The sequence below is a fragment of the Ovis aries genome, chromosome 1 (genome assembly GCF_016772045.2).
Source record: "Ovis aries strain OAR_USU_Benz2616 breed Rambouillet chromosome 1, ARS-UI_Ramb_v3.0, whole genome shotgun sequence".
Classification (NCBI taxonomy): Eukaryota; Metazoa; Chordata; class Mammalia; order Artiodactyla; family Bovidae; genus Ovis; species Ovis aries.
In genome coordinates, this window is record NC_056054.1 from 72,140,217 (window position 1) to 72,152,509 (window position 12,293).

At 37.7% G+C, this 12,293-nt stretch overlaps 1 protein-coding gene and 1 long non-coding RNA gene across 7 annotated transcripts in view; one reads left to right on the top strand and one right to left on the bottom strand.

Annotated features, from left to right (window-relative positions):
* ALG14 (ALG14 UDP-N-acetylglucosaminyltransferase subunit) overlaps positions 1-12,293 on the bottom strand; it is a 126,290-nt gene that overhangs the window by 74,924 nt on the left and 39,073 nt on the right. The window lies entirely within an intron of this gene.
* The window catches only part of LOC121819814 (uncharacterized), a 35,295-nt gene that overhangs the window by 4,047 nt on the left and 18,955 nt on the right, over positions 1-12,293 (top strand). The window contains exon 2 of the long non-coding RNA XR_006060126.2: positions 9,376-9,482. This is a non-coding gene — a long non-coding RNA (uncharacterized LOC121819814). The remainder of the gene's footprint in view (positions 1-9,375; positions 9,483-12,293) is intronic.

Consider the following 12,293-nt stretch of genomic DNA (forward strand, 5'->3'; position numbering starts at 1 on the left):
AAATAGAAGAGAAAATAGATGAAACAAAAACCTAACTATTAGAAAAGATCAATAAAATTGATAAGTCTCTAGTAAGACTGACAAAAAGAAAAAGAGAGAAAACAGAACCTCACAATTTCAAGAATGAGACCAAAGATATAACCACAGACCCTAAACCTGTAAAAAAGAAAAATTAGGGAATATTATAGCTCTATGGCATCCGGTCCCATCACTTCATGGGAAATAGATGGGGAAACAGTGGAAACAGTGTCAGACTTTATTTTGGGGGGCTCCAAAATCACTGCAGATGGTGACTACAGCCATGAAATTAAAAGACGCTTACTCCTTGGAAGAAAAGTTAGGAACAACCTAGATAGCATATTCAAAAGCAGAGACATTACTTTGTCAACAAAGGTCCATCTAGTCAAGGCTATGGTTTTTCCTGTGGTCATGTATGGATGTGAGAGTTGGACTGTGAAGAAGGCTGAGCGCCGAAGAATTGATGCTTTTGAACTGTGGTGTTGGAGAAGACTCTTGAGAGTCCCTTGGACTGCAAGGAGATCCAACCAGTCCATTCTGAAGGAGATCAGCCCTGGGATTTCTTTGGAAGGAATGATGCTAAAGCTGAAACTCCAGTACTTTGGCCACCTCATGCAAAGAGTTGACTCATTGGAAAAGACTCCGATGCTGGGAGGGATTGGAGGCAGGAGGAGAAGGGGACGACAGAGGATAAGATGGCTGGATGGCATCATGGACTCGATGGACGTGAGTGTGAGTGAACTCCGGGAGTTGGTGATGGACAGGGAGGCCTGGCGTGCTGCGATTCATGGGGTCACAAAGAGTCGAACACGACTGAGTGACTGAACTGAACTGAACTGATGCACATAAATTTGAAAATTTAGATTAAATGGAACAATTCCTTAAAAACCACAAACTACAAAATCTCACTCAATATGAGACAGAGAACCTGAATAATCCTATGTCTATTAAAGAAATGTAATCTGTAGCTAAAGCTTTTGAAAAAGGAATCATCAGGACCAGATGTTTTCACTGCAGAATTTTACCAAACATTTAAAGAAGCATTAGCATAGATTCTAAATAATTATTTTCAGAAAATAAAGAGGGTAAAATACCTACCAATCATTTTATAAGGTCAGCTTAATTTCAATACAAGGCTGAAAGTCTAAAACAGAAAGCTAATGACAAATAACCCTCATGAATATCATCATTAAAATTCTCACAAATTACTAGCAAATCAAATCCATCTATACCCCAAAATGATTATATACCATGATCAGGTAGAATTCATTCTAGAAATGCAAGTCTGTTTCAATATTTGAAAATCTCTCACTGTATTGTATCAACAGCTAAACAAAAAATCATGGTTGTATCAATCAACAAAAAAAGTTTGGACAAAATTCATTTTGTCATTAATACATTAATTTTTCACTAATGTAATTAAGAAAAACATTATCAGAATACTAGGAATAGAGGTTGTAATGGTTAATTTTACATGTCAATTTGACTGGGCTATGAGGTGCCCAGAATTTGGTCAAAGGAGATCAAACCAGTCAATCTTAAAGGAAATCAGCCTTCAGTAGTTATTGGAAAGACTGATGCTGAAGCTGAAGCTCCAATATTTTGGCTACCTGATGTGAAGAGCTGACTCATAGGAAAAGAACCTGATGCTGGGAAAGTATTAAACATACTAGAAGTCTTAGCCAGTGTAATAAATTAAGAAAATAAAACTTTCATATTTGCAAAAAATATGATTGTCTAGAAAATCCCAGAAAATCTATTTAGGGGACAGAGGATGAGATAGTTGGATGGCATCACAGACACAATGGACATGAGTCTGAGCAAACTCCGGGAGATAGAAGAGGAGAGGGAAGCCTGGCATGCTGCAGTCCACGGGGCTGCAAAGAGTTGGACAGAACTGAGTGACTCAACAATAACAACAATGTCAGTGAGGTGTTTTGGGGTTACGATTAACATTTCAATCAGCAGACTGAGTAAAGCGCATTGTTCTCCCTAATGTGTTAAGCTGAACACCTAAATAGCACAAAAAAGCTGAGTAAAATTCTATCCTATTGTTTCTGGTTCAGTTTTCCTGGAGAACCCTGACTAATACAAAAGGGAAACTTCTTCAACTTGACAAGGAGCATCCATAAAAAACCTAAAGTTGATGTCATAATCAGTGGTAAAACAATGAATGCTTTTTCCCTAAAATTGGAAGAGACAAGGCTGCTCCCATCACTCTTATTAAACATAATACTAGAAGCCCTATTCAGTGCAATAAAGTAAGAAAAGGAACAAATTATATACTGATTGGAAGAGAAGAGATAAAACTTTCTTATTTTCAAAAAATATGATTTTTTTCTAAAAAATCCAAGAAAATCTAGAAAAGCAAGGTCACAGAATCTAAGTGAGATAAACAAAGATCAATAGTATTTTGGTATGTTAGCAACAAACATGTAGAAACCAAAATTAAAAACACAATTCCATTTATAACTTGCAATTTTCTAAAAAAGCACAATACCAAGATACTAATTTAAAACACATGCACATAATTTAGATGCTGAAAAATGACAAAACATTGATGAATAAAATATAAGAAGATCTAAATAAGTGAAGAGACATGCCATGTTCACATTTTGGAAGACTCCATATAGTAAAGACGTCAATTTACCCCCAGTTGATCTATATACATAATGCAATTCCTATCAAAATCCCAGCAAAACTCTGTTTTATATATAGAGAAACTTATTCTAAAGTTTATATTGAAAGGTGAAGGGATCAGAATAGTTAAGACAATTTTGAAAAAGAAGAATGAAGTAGGAGAAATCGCTCTATCTGAAGTTAAGGTTTATATGCTATAGCAACCACAAGGGAGTGGTATTGAGAAAGGAGAGACACAGATCAATGCAACAGAAATTTCACACAAACACACAAAACTACCTTGTTTTTTAAATTTCTAACTGATTTTTTTGTTGTTTTTTTTAATAGTAATCATTCTCTTGAAAAATTTTATTTGGCGGCACCATGCTGCATGTGGGGTCTTAGTTCCATGACCAGGGAGGGATTCAATCTGAGTTCCCTGCAGTGAAAGCAAGCAGAGTCTTAACCATTGGGCAACCAGAGAAGTCCCTCCAACTAATTTTTAACAAAGGGGAGAAGCAATTCAATGGAGGAAGGAGTTTTCTTTTTCTTTTCTTTTTTTTAAAAAAACAAACTGTGCTGGGCATCCAGGCAAAGTAAGCCTTCATCTAAACCTCACACCTGATGCAAAAATTGATTTATACATTTAAATGTAAAACATAAAACTAAAAGACTTTTAGAAGAAAATACGAGGAAATCTTTGTGATTGAGGGCTGGATGAAGAGTTATAGATATGACGATAAGAGAATAATCTATGAAAGAAGAATTTGATAAATCAGACCTCATCAAAAGTAAAAAGTTTTGCTTTGTGAAAGACTTTGTTAAGAAGATGAAAAGACTATGAAGTGAGGGAAAATATTTGTAAACCACATATTGGACAACAGTCCAATGCCTAGAATATACAAAACTCAAAAGTAAAATGAAAAATTCAGTTAGAAAATGGGCAAAAGACAAGAGCAAACGTTTCAGTGAAGAAGAGCTATTAATGACAAAGAAGCACATGAAAAGATGTTCAACATCATTTGCCATTACGGAAATACAAATTAAAAACACAATGGTATATCACTACACACCTAAGAAATACTAATACCAAATGCTAGAGAGAAGACAGAGAAACTGGATCTCTCATACATTGCTAGTGAGATGTAAAATGGTATTGCCACTATGGAACATAGTTTGGCTTTTTTTTTTGGGTGGGGGGAGCTGTGAGGGTTGTGGGATATTAGTTCCCTGACTATGGATCAAACCCTTGCCCTCAGCAGTGAAAGTGCAGAATCCTAACCACTGAATCATCAGGGAATTCTTGGCAGTTTCTTATAAAGCTAAATTTGTACTTTCTATCAGACCCAGCAATCTTATTCTTGGGCCTTTATTCAGAGAAATGAAAACTTGTGTCTACACAAAAACCTGTATATGAATATTCACAGTAGCTTTATTCATCACAGCAAAAAACTGAAAAATAATACAAATGGCCCTCAGTATAAATGGTTAAACAAACTGTAGTACATCCATAGGATGAAATCCTATTTAACAATAAAAAGGAATTATTGATACATATTAAAAAACTGAATGGATATCAAGGGCATTAAGCTCAGTGTAAAAAGTAAATTTCAAAAAGTTTCATACTGGGTGATTCCACTTATAGAATATTCTTGAAATGACAAACTATAGTGATGGAAAATGAATTAAAGGCTACCATGGAACATGGCCTGGGGCTAGAACAGGGCTAGCACAGTTCTCTGGCAGTGATGTGAAACAGTTATGTACCTCGACTTTGACACATGGATTAAAACAGCACAGAACTACACACGCACACGCACACACACACACACACACACACACACACAACCACACATGAACACATATGAAAAACAGTGAAAAATGAATAAGGTTTTTAGTGTGGTTAATAGTATTATGGGGACACACACACAAAGTGTGGTTTTAGAAACTTACTGTAGTGTGTGTACTAGTGTGTGTTGTGCTCTGTTGAGTCCGATTCTTTTGTGATCCCCATGGGTTGTAGCCTGTCAGGCTCCTCTGCCCATGGAACTTCCCAGGCAAGAATACTAGAGTGGGTTGCCACTTCCTTTTCCAGGGGCTCTTTCCAACCCAGGGATCAAACACGTGGCTCCTGCCACGTCTCCCGCATTGCAGGAGGGTTCTTTACCGCTGAGCCACTAGGGAAGACACTGACAGTATGATACTAATATCAATTTTGCACTACAGTTATATAAGACCACCACTAGGGGACGCTCAGTGAAGAGTACCTGGAACGCTATGTACTATTTCTGCAACTTCTTGGAATCTGGAATCATTTCAAAACAAAAAAATGCTAAAAAAAAATCTACTCAAATGCTTTTTAAAAGAGTCTCAGCTACCAAACAAGGTGCAGGCTGAAGAGATGGATGAACTGTTTCTGATTTAAATGGCTTCCCCCTCCGCAACAGAATTACTAGTCCATGTCTACCTGTTATTTCTTTATTCCGTTTTCCTTGAAGCTAACTAAATAAAAGCTTCTTGAGGACACTGGCTATACTTTATTTAGCCAATGCTGCTTTCAGTGCTGCAGTACAGACATTAAAAAATGCTAGTTACGTTTCTATTGAATAAGTTATCTAATTCTGGCAGAACCTGATACATTTCTAAGAGAACTGGAACTATGCTGCTCTGACTAGGTTGGTGACCTTGGTTACTCAGACCTCTCTGGATTTTGAGCTTTTTATCCATAGAACAGAGATAAAGAGTACTGTGTCACAGGGCTGCTAAGGGAATTAAATGAGTTAACATATGTAAAGCACACAGAATAGTAACTGACACACGGAGAGCTGAAAAAATTTTATTTTTCTAAAATTTTTTTTTTTTAAATATTTTAGTTTTTTATTTTTTAAAATTTTAAAATCTTTAATTCTTACATGCATTCCTATTTTTCTAAAATTTTTAAAAAATACGACTTTAAGGTGTTTCATTCTGATGAATCAAAATGACAAATCAATAAAATGTTTAAGTGGTCATTTCCTTTAAATACTATTGCACTTCAATGAAAAAAAATCTGTTTATGGGGTTTATAGAGAAAAAAGTCCCATATATCGTCTTAACAGTACTCATAATAATTAACCTTATAAAAATGACTACCTTGCTACTGCATTCAGGTCTTAAGTTTTGGATCTCATTAATTTCTAACAACAATAAAATATACGTGAAATGCTAATTAATAAAGGTACAGTCTAAAGACTTCAATCTTATATACATTATGTGATTCACTCGACTGACTTATTAATCTTTTACTCTTTTTAAAATGACCTTTTTTCTATTCTCTGACTGATCAACTCTTATCCATCTTTGCTTAAATGTCATCTCCACTCTCAAGCCATATCCAGCTCCCCAGAGGACCTACTGCACTATAATAACCCAGCTGGGGGCAAGACTGCTGTCTGCTATGCTTGCTTTCATACTTCTCACACGCAGGATAAGTCCTGTCACAGAGCAGGGCTGACCACCATTTGTGAGTGAGGGAACCACTGAGTTCTTCCGATACTCCCATAGCAGTGTTCACTCGCCACCATAAGGCACCAGTGACTTAGCACCGTGCCTGGAACATTCATCAGAAATACGCGCTGAGAGGTTACCAAGCACCAGGCACTGCTGCACCAGTACAGTGAGCACGGCAGCCGCGGTTTCTTATGGAATGGCACACACATGCATAAAATAGCTTTCTTAATCTTTTTTTAAAATTGGGATTAGGACTCTGAAGAAAGTAAAGCAGGGCAGTCTCTCAGAGAGGTGAGGACATGGGCTGGAGGAAGGGGAGGCCTTTGTGAGGAGGGAACATTTGAGCTCAGAGAACAAAAAGGCACCAGTCACATTTAGAGCAGGTGTGAAGAGCCCCACCCACAGGGAACGACCCGTACAAAGGCTCTGAGACATGAATCAGATGGGTTTGCTGGGGGAGGTCTGGCTGGCACATAGAGAACCAGGAAAGAGAGGAGGAGGAGAAGAGGTCAGAGAAGCTGGTCAGGCTGGAGCATGCAGGCTACAGTGAGAAATTTGGATGTTATTCTAAGAACATAGAAGACTGCTGGACCTAACAGCACTCTGTGAGGAGTAACAGACTCTGATTTACATTATAAATCACACTGGCTGCTGAGTGGGAAAACTGCAGGGGGTTATGAATGTCCACGGGCAGACAAGAGACCATGCAATGGGGATGGGGTGGTGCTGGATGCCATGGGGACCGTGAAGATGGATGGAAACAGACAGAAATCATGATAAACTGTGAAGATATGGCTGGCAGATATGTTGAACAGGAGTAGGGTGTGGCAGTGATAAATCAAAGATGTCTCCTGAGAACTTGACTTAAGTAAGTTTACCAAGATGGGGAGGAGTGTGTGTTTGATCCCTGGGTCAGGAAGTTCCTCTGGAGGAGGGCATGGTAACCCACTCCAGTACTCTGAGAATCCCCAGGGACAGAGGAGCCTGGCAGGCTACAGTCCATAGGGTCGCAAAGAGTTGGACATGACTGAAGTGACTTAGCATGCACGTACACGCGCGCGCGTGCGTGTGTGTGCGTGTGTGTGTGTGTATGTGTGCGCGCGCGCACGCGCGTGCATGCAAGTGGTCAGGGAAGAATACTGGAGTGCGCTGTCCTTTCCTTCTCCAGGGGATCTTCCCAACCCAGGGATCAAACCCACATCTCTTGTGTCTCCTGAGTTGGCAGGCAGAATCTTTACCACTGTGCCACCTGGGAAAAATAGGAAATACCTACTATTTTGAACCAAGAAAGTTTCAGATGCCTATTGGCTGTACAAGTGGATAAGCAGTACAAGGGGAAAAGCAGTAGGCATTTAACATATACTTTCAATAACTCTTTGATGATAACAGACTCACCTAGAATCAAACACATAATACAGTATTGCAAACTTGACCAGCTCTACTTACTGTTTCCAAGGTTACAGAGACAAACATAAAATAATAAGTGATTGAAATGACTAGAAATCTCAGTTCATTTGATGAACTATGTCATTTTTGGCTGCTACTGATGTTCCCTGACCCAGATTCATAATTCAGCAAAGGAGTTGAATTTTCTGTTAGAAATTTTAGATAAATGCCGTAACTCGACCCTGGTATTTGTGCTACTTAAGACAGGGTCTTAAAAACATTAGCGTGGTGAGGTGCAGGGAGGAGTAAGCAAGGATTCACCAAATCACTTTTACTCAAAGATAATTACATGTTATATATGAAGCTACTGGGAAGCAAAGATTTGAGGCTTTCAGCCACGATTCAGATTTTAAAATGGATATTTATTAAGATATAATTTATAGAGTGAAATTTATCCTTTTTAGCACACAAGTCTTAGTTATGACAAATGCATGCAATTAACAACCACCACCATCACCATCACCACCACAATCAAGAACAGCTTTTCACCCAAAAATGTTCCTTCAAGTTTTTTTTTCAGTCAGTCCCTCCCCCACCTCAAATGCTGGCAACCAACGATCTATTTTCTGTCCAACTGTCTTTTTAGACTCAAGGAACCCTTAGGAACTTACAACTCTTATTCACAGGATGCCTGGCAAAGCCATATTTCTTGGAAAAATATGATACGTGAAATATCAGAACCACCTAAAAAGTTATTTCATGACCTTGTAAAAGAAGAAACCACCCATTCCAATTAGTAAAGATTTGATTCAGGCTTCCAAATCAGAGTTTATAACCTTTCCTCTAAGATGCTTTTCATCTAATAATTGCTTAGAAGAAGCAAGCATGATTTTTTTTCCACTGTGTGGCATGTGGGAGCTTACTTTGCTGACCAGGGATCACACCCAAGCTCCCTACATTGGAGGCTTGGAGTCTTAACCACTGGACTTCCAGGGAAGTCCCCAAACAAGCATGCCTTTTAATACATGCTCAATAAGCACAATTCTACACTTTTCCCTCAAAACAAGCTGAGTTTTTGGATTACTATCTCATTTAAAAAGTTAAATTAAGATATAATATTACATATTCTTACAATGGTTTTGCATATGATTTTCTATAATAGAAAACTGATAAATATAAATTCAATCAATTTTCCACATCAGTCTCATTTGTAAAATTCTGTAATACTTCTTTATTAACACTTATTTGAATTATCCATTTTGAATTCTAAAAATATTCTATTTTGAAAAATATACATGATACTTAATTTTGAAATATATACTATTATTATATTATTCAATTAGATCAGTCTTTATTAAATCTATTATGAAAGCAAATACTTAACTTGAGCTGTTGGGGTATATTTAAATTTACATACTCAATTAGAGGGCTGATATTTAACATAAGTTATTTTAAAAGTAATTTATTAATTGACTTCTAATTGGCCTACATGAATGAATACACCTTCCATGGTGAGCCAGAATGGGGCATACAGTCCAGTAGTTAAGGCTTTGGGCTGTGGAATCAGAAAGACCTGGATTCTAGACCTAGCTCTGTTATTTCCTGGTTTTGCATACTCTGGGCAAGTAACTTCTTGTCTCACAGAGCCTGAGTTTCCTCCTCCATTAAATGTGCATAACAGAACTACCCACCTCATACAGCATGAACGCAAGTACTAAGGACCAAGCCTGGCACATGTAAGTGTGGTCAATAAATGTTAGCTATTATATACCAGATGGAATTTCCATTTAAAAAACACTGAAATGTTCTATTATCCACCATTCGCTCTGAAACAAGGAAAGTGACTTTATTTCTGTTTTACAGATGACAAAGTGAGGAACAGAGACAGCTGAATGGAGAGTCAACTTACTGGCTCAGGTGCATACAACTGAGGTGAAGCAGAAAACCACCTTGCTGTTCAGCCAACTCAGGTAATTTAAGGTCTGATATCACTACTGTTTCTAAAACTGGGGTTTTCTTTCCTAACAGAATTAAAAAGAAACTTTGATCAAAGTCATAAGAATGCACAAAAACAGACATATGGATCAATGGAACAGAACAGAGTGCACAGAAATAAACCCAGGCACTTGCGGTCAATTAATTTTTGACAAAGGAGGCAAGAATATACAATGGAGGAAAGGCGGTTTCTTCAGCAAGTGGTATTGGGAAAGCTGGACAGTCATGTGTAAACCAATGAAGTTAGAATATATCCTTATACTATACACAAAAAGAAACTAAAAATGGCCTAAAGACCTAAATGTAAGGCATGATACCATAAAACTACAAAATAACATAGGCAAAACATTCTGACATAAATTGCCAGACTATATCCCCAAGACAATAGAAATAAAAGCAAAAATAAACAAACAGGACCTAATCAAACTTAGAAGCTTTTACACAGCAAAGGAAACCCTCAACAGAACAAAAAGACAATCTACAGACGGGGAGAAAATATTTGAAAATGAAGCAAACAACAAGGGCTTAATTTCAAAAATATACAAACAGCTCATACAACTTAATAACGACAAACCAAACAACCCAATCAAAAAATGGGCAGAAGATCTGGAGACAGTTCTCCGAGGAAGACATACAGATGGCCAACAGTACATGAAAAGATGCTCATCATCATTAACTGTTAGGGAAATGAAAATCAAAATTCACACGAGTCAGAATGGCCATCACCAAAAAGTCTACAAATAATAAGTGCTGAGGGCATGGAGAAAAGGGAACCCTCCTGCACGGTTGGTGGGAATGTAAATTGATGCAGTCACTGAGGAAAACAGTATGGACATTCCTTCAAAAATTAAAAACAGAGCTGCCATATGATCTAGCAATTCCACTCCTGAGCACATATCCAGAAAAGATAAAAATGTCAATTTGAAAAGATACACGTTCATAGCAGCACTATGTATACTATCCAAGACATGGAAGCAATGTAAGCATGCACAACAGATGAATGGGTAAGAATGTAGCATACATATACAATGAAATATCGCTCAGCATAAAAGAGAATGAAACAATGCCATTTGCAGCATCATGAATGGAACTAGAGATTACCATACTAAGTGAACTATGTCAGAGAAAGACAATACCATATGTTATCACTTATTTGTGGAACCCAAAAACAAACAAAGAAAAAAACGATACAGATGAACTTATTTACAAAACAGAAACAGACTCACAGACATAGAAAACAATCTTTTGGTTACCAAAGGGGAAGAAGGTGGGGGGACAAATTAGTTTGAGGTTAACAGATACAAACTACTATACATAAAAGAGATAAAGAACAAGGTCCTACTGTATAGCACAGGGAACTATAATCAATATCTTGCAATAACCTATAATGGAAAAGAATCTGAAAAAGAACATATATACATAGACACACACACACAACTGAATCACTCTTCTGTATACCTGAAACTAACACAACAGTATAAATTTACTATATTTCAGTTTAAAAGGGCAAAAACATACAAAAGAATTAGAGCCATTTATAATTTTTTTAAAAAAGAAAAAGTCAAGGATGAATACAGGAGAGAGCTGCATGTTGTAGTTCTGCTTTTGAAGTCGGAAAAAAGGCCTTTTACTCATTAACTTGGTGTGTGTGTGTAAAAGGGACTTTCACTAAGTGGGAGTTCATTTTGTGATACCAACCATATCAGAACAGCAGACTGGACAATGTTCAGGTTTGAAATAATTTTGAAAACTCAGTTTAAAACGGAAATAAGTACCTCACATTCCCTCCTTTCCCCCCTCTTATTCCTTTAGAAACATAATAGTTTTTATTTTCCCTTCCACTCTTTATAGGCAAATTTATGGCACTCATAAAATTTTAGACTAAGTTTGAAGGGAACTGAGAGGACATCTAGTTCAATCCTTTTGTTTTAAAGTAGAGAATGATGCCCAGAAGGGATCTAAAATCAAATAAAAGCCAAAATGAGCCTGGGATTCAGTGTCTTAATGCCCCATCGGCTACTCTTCCCACTATGAGGGTATCAAACACTTAGGCCAGGCAGACAGCAGAGTCCTCCAGGTCCACAGCAGACGTCAGCCGTCACGTCACTGCCTCCTTCTCACTTTCACACCCTAGCGTCCTCAAGTCATCACACTCGAACCTGGCTGCTGCCTGCGACAGTGGCCATACCCCCAGTGGCTTAGTAGATGTAAACTCAAAACCTCCAGCTTAAGACGTGAAGATCATTTTTCTTCCCTCCACTTTATCTCTTACGTTTCAGGAATAATTAAATCTTTAAGAGCAGTACACACGTGTGTACTCAGTTGCTCAGTCACGTCCAACTCTTTTGCGGCCCCATGTACTACAGCCCACCAGGCTCCTCTGTCCATGGAATTCTCCAGGCAAAAATACTGGAGTGGGTTCCCATTTCCTCCTCCAGGGGATTTTCCTGACCCAGGGATCAAACTTGCGTCTCCTGCGTTGGCAGGTGGTTCTTTACCACTGAGTCATCAGGAAGCCCCTTAAGAGCACTAATGATCTTTCAGAAAACATCTGAATTTTACACACTAAAGATGTGGTTGGAGACTGTGAGACAAATTTACTTTGTCAACAATTTTAAAATAAATATAAGCAAAATTAATCTATGGTGATAGAAATCACCAGAAATTGGTTGCTTGAGGAGGGGCCGGTGGAGTGATAGAAATGTTCTAAACCTTGATAAGAGATATAGTCAAATTATATACTTAAGATCTGTGCATTTCACTGCTTGTAAATTATAGCTTTTAAA